The sequence below is a fragment of the Homarus americanus genome, unplaced genomic scaffold (genome assembly GCF_018991925.1).
Source record: "Homarus americanus isolate GMGI-L3 unplaced genomic scaffold, GMGI_Hamer_2.0 scaffold30108, whole genome shotgun sequence".
Lineage (NCBI taxonomy): Eukaryota > Metazoa > Arthropoda > Malacostraca > Decapoda > Nephropidae > Homarus > Homarus americanus.
In genome coordinates, this window is record NW_024748109.1 from 11,012,174 (window position 1) to 11,016,579 (window position 4,406).

Consider the following 4,406-nt stretch of genomic DNA (forward strand, 5'->3'; position numbering starts at 1 on the left):
TTACCGTGTTTATAGTATTACAAAATATGGAAATGAAACAGCTATCACACTAGGCAAGTTAAGGGTAAACTAATATAAACTCAAGCTTGACCTATTACACGCATGGTTTATTTAAGGATATAATGTATATATATATATACAGTATATGCATATAAATCACTGTAGGTGCGCGTGATCCATGTATATGCTAATAACCACAAGGAAAAAGAAAACACGAAGTTCCCGAGCGCTTTCGTGTAATTCACATCTTCAGGGATGAGTACAGACTAAGGAGTAGTTACTGACAAGACTAATATATACAGTAAACGAGAGTGATATCAAGTCCCTAGGGACAGCAGGTGTCCATCATATTCAAGTCATTAATTAGTTACCCAACCCTTTCACCTGGCTACAAATCTTCTTAATCAAAAATTATCCAGTTTGTACATGCCATTACTGAAATTCATGTTGACCGATTCGGTTCGTTTACTGAGACTAGATTCTATAAAGTTCCTACTGACAATATTATTGAATTACAATGTAATATTGAGGAAGCATTATCCAAGGCAATGCAATACTTATTATCTCTCATATGAATGAACAGAGCATTGGATTCCTGGCCTGTCCTAACACTATATTTATGCTGTTTAAGACCTGGTTAAAAGATCTTTTCCCGCCTGGCCAAAGTAGAACATATTACATTCCTTGCAAGGAACCTTGTACATGAAGCCACCTGCATTGTTGGGGGAGCTTTTAATTAACATTTGTTTTACAGTGCATGAGTTACTAAACGTTGCTAGTCTCACCTCACCCTTCACACCTCCTGTTGCTAGCCTCACCTCACCCTTCACACCTTCTGTTGCTAACCTCACCTCACCCTTCACACCTTCTCTTGCTAGCCTTACCTCACCCTTCACACCTCCTGTTGCTGGCCTCACCTCACCCTTCACACCTACTGTTGCTAACCTCACCTCACCCTTCACACCTTCTGTTGCTAGCCTCACACTTCACAACTTCTGTTGCTAGCCTCACCACACTTCACAACTTGCTAGCCTCACCCTTCACACCTTCTGTTCCTAGCCTCACCTCACCCTTAACATCTTCTGTTGCTAGCCTCACCTCACCCTTAACATCTTCTGTTGCTAGCCTCACCTCACCCTTCACACCTTCTATTGCTAGCCTCACCTCACCCTTCACACCTCATGTTGCTAGCCTCACCTCACCCTTCACACCACCTGTTGCTAGCCTCACCTCACCCTTCACACCTTCTGTTGCTAGCCTCACCTCACCCTTCACACCTCCTGTTGCTAGCCTCACCTCACCCCTTCACTCCTTCTGTTGCTAACCTCACCTCACCCTTCACACCTTATATTGCTAGCCTCACCTCACCCTTCACACCTCCTCATGTTGCTAGCTTCACCTCACCCTTCACACCTACTGTTGCTAGCCTCACCTCACCCTTCACACCTTCTGTTGCTAGCCTCACCTCACCCTTCACACCTACTGTTGCTAGCCTCACCTCACCCCTTCACACCCTCCTGTTGCTAGCCTCACCTCACCCCTTCACACCTACTGTTGCTAGCCTCACCTCACCCCTTCACACCTCCTGTTGCTAGCCTCACCTCACCCTTCACACCTACTGTTGCTAGCCTCACCTCACCCTTCACACCTCCTGTTGCTAGCCTTACCTCACCCCTCACACCTTATGTTGCTAGCCTCACCTCACCCTTCACACTCCCTCCTGTTGCTAGCCTCACCTCACCCTTCACACCTTCTGTTGCTAGCCTCACCTCACCCTTCACACTTCCTGTTGCTAGCCTCACCTCACCCTTCACACCTCCTGTTGCTAGCCTCACCTCACCCCTCACACCTTATGTTGCTAGCCTCACCTCACCCTTCACACTCCCTCCTGTTTCTAGCCTCACCACACCCTTCACATTACCTCGTCTTATGGCTGGGCCCACCTCCCCGTTTCATCTTTTACATGCGTCTTCTTGTCAATCCATCCTCTTGTATAGTTCCATTTCCCCAAGCAATCATCATCCACTATCCCCCCAGGTTACGGGCACTGTGGGTTTGATCACCTGGAAGTGTTTATTGTATTCCATGTAGCAAATGTAATTGTAATTATGTAGGACAAACAGGAAAAACACTACAGCTCAGAATCAAACAACATTAGTAAAATATCAGAACAGCATCTGAAAGCAATGCCTTGTTCGTTCATGTTAGGAATAATAATCACCCCATTGCTTGGGAAAAAAGCTTAGAAGTATTTAAATCATCTTGTGTCACAGAAAGACTTCTGGTTGAAGCTAGTTTGATTAAGGAATTAAAATCAATAAACCTTAGTGATGGTCAGTTCAAAACTGATATGTTACATAGATTTATTTGTCAGTGGCCCAAGGTTAAAAATGCTTTGAAAACCTTTGATCTAGATGTATGATAATTATTTTGTGGGTCCCTTATTTTTGACCTGACCTGACTAGTCACGTCACCCCCCTTCTCTTAAGCTCCTCTACGTGTGTGTTGGTGTGGGGATTAGTGGATGACATCATTATGACCTGACCTCATGTTTTTAAGGTCACCCTGTATAATTTAAGCCTCTCTCTGTCCATGTAGTCCAGTTGCCTCTGAAGATGTCTTGAATAAAGACAAAAGCTAAGGTGCTCCGTTGTTTCCATTTTCCCGTGTGATTTTATCAAGATTTATCTTATCCACGTTTTCATTGTGGATTTCATTGTGTCGCACTTGGCCGTGAACCTGACAGATGACACCTACCTGATAACGAGATCTGAGATTGCCGAGTTCCACGACATTTTGAATAGTGAGTTACTTAATGCATAAAGGCAGAACATACCATACAAAAAACTCAAATCAGACAACAATGACCCTAAATGGATAAATAATTATAGCCTATAGCCAAAGGAAGGCTATAGGTAGAAGGATAAATCGTGGCGAAATTCACCTCCGGGACTATTATAGGGTATTGGCGAGTAGGGTTAAAGCCGAGATAAGGAAAGCAAAGAGGAATAATGAGGTAAGGATAGCAAGGGAGGCGAAGACAAACCCCAAAGGATTCTACCAAATGTATCAAACTAAAACACGAGAAAAGATTGGACCAATACGGTCAGACTTCGGCGAGCTCACTGATAACGACGGAGAAATGAGCAATAATTTGAATAAATATTTTTCAACAGTTTTCACCACCGAAAATTTAAACATGATACCCGAGGCACCGACTCTATTCAAAGATAGTGAAGAAAACAAATTAAGTGAGATAGTAGTGACTAGTAACGATGTTAGTAAGCAAATAGACAAACTAAAGCCTAATAAGTCACCTGGTCCCGATGAGATATTTGCCAGAGTATTAAAGGAATGTAAGGAAGAGCTTAGTATGCCCTTAGCAAAGTTGTTTAACATGTCATTAAAAACAGGTGTAGTACCAGAATCCTGGAGGATAGCGAATGTAATACCTATTTTCAAGAAGGGGGATAGATCACTATCCTCTAACTACCGCCCAATCAGTCTAACATCAATAGTAGGCAAATTACTGGAAGCAATCATTTCAAACTCTATTCGAAATCACCTGGAGAAGCACTGATTGATCAATGATTCCCAGCATGGCTTCACAAGCGGACGTTCTTGCCTAACTAATCTATTAACATTCTTTTTATCAGTTTTCGAATCGGTGGACGAGGGGCACAATTATGATGTGGTATATCTCGACTTTAGCAAAGCCTTCGACAGAGTCCCCCACGAAAGACTAATTAGAAAGGTAGAAGCTCATGGCATCAAAGGTGACATCCTTAAATGGATTAGGGCGTGGTTACAGGACAGGAAACAGCGAGTGAGCATTAACGGCACTAAGTCCCATTGGAGCAACATCACAAGTGGTGTTCCCCAAGGCTCAGTACTTGGACCATTATTATTTATTATATACATAAACGACATAGATATCGGCATTGGCAGCAACATAAGTAAATTTGCTGATGACACTAAAATAGGACGTGTTATCAAATCTGACGAGGACTCGGCAAAACTACAGGAAGATCTAAACAAATTTTTCGAATGGTCTGAAAAATGGCAGATGAAATTCAACGTCGACAAATGTAAAGTACTCAGTATAGGAGATGTAAACAGGGAAACCAGATACCAGATGAACAACGATGCCATAGAGAAATCCGACTGCGAGAGAGATTTAGGAGTAATGATAAGTAGGAACCTTAAGCCAAGTAAACAATGTGTTTTTGCTCGTAACAAGGCTAATAAAGTACTTGGGTTCATACAAAGGAGTGTTAGTTACAAGACTAGCGAGGTCATCCTAAAACTGTATCTTGCTCTTGTGAGACCACACCTGGATTACGCAGTTCAGTTCTGGTCACCGTATTACAGAATGGATATAGAATCCTTGGAAAGAATTCAGAGGA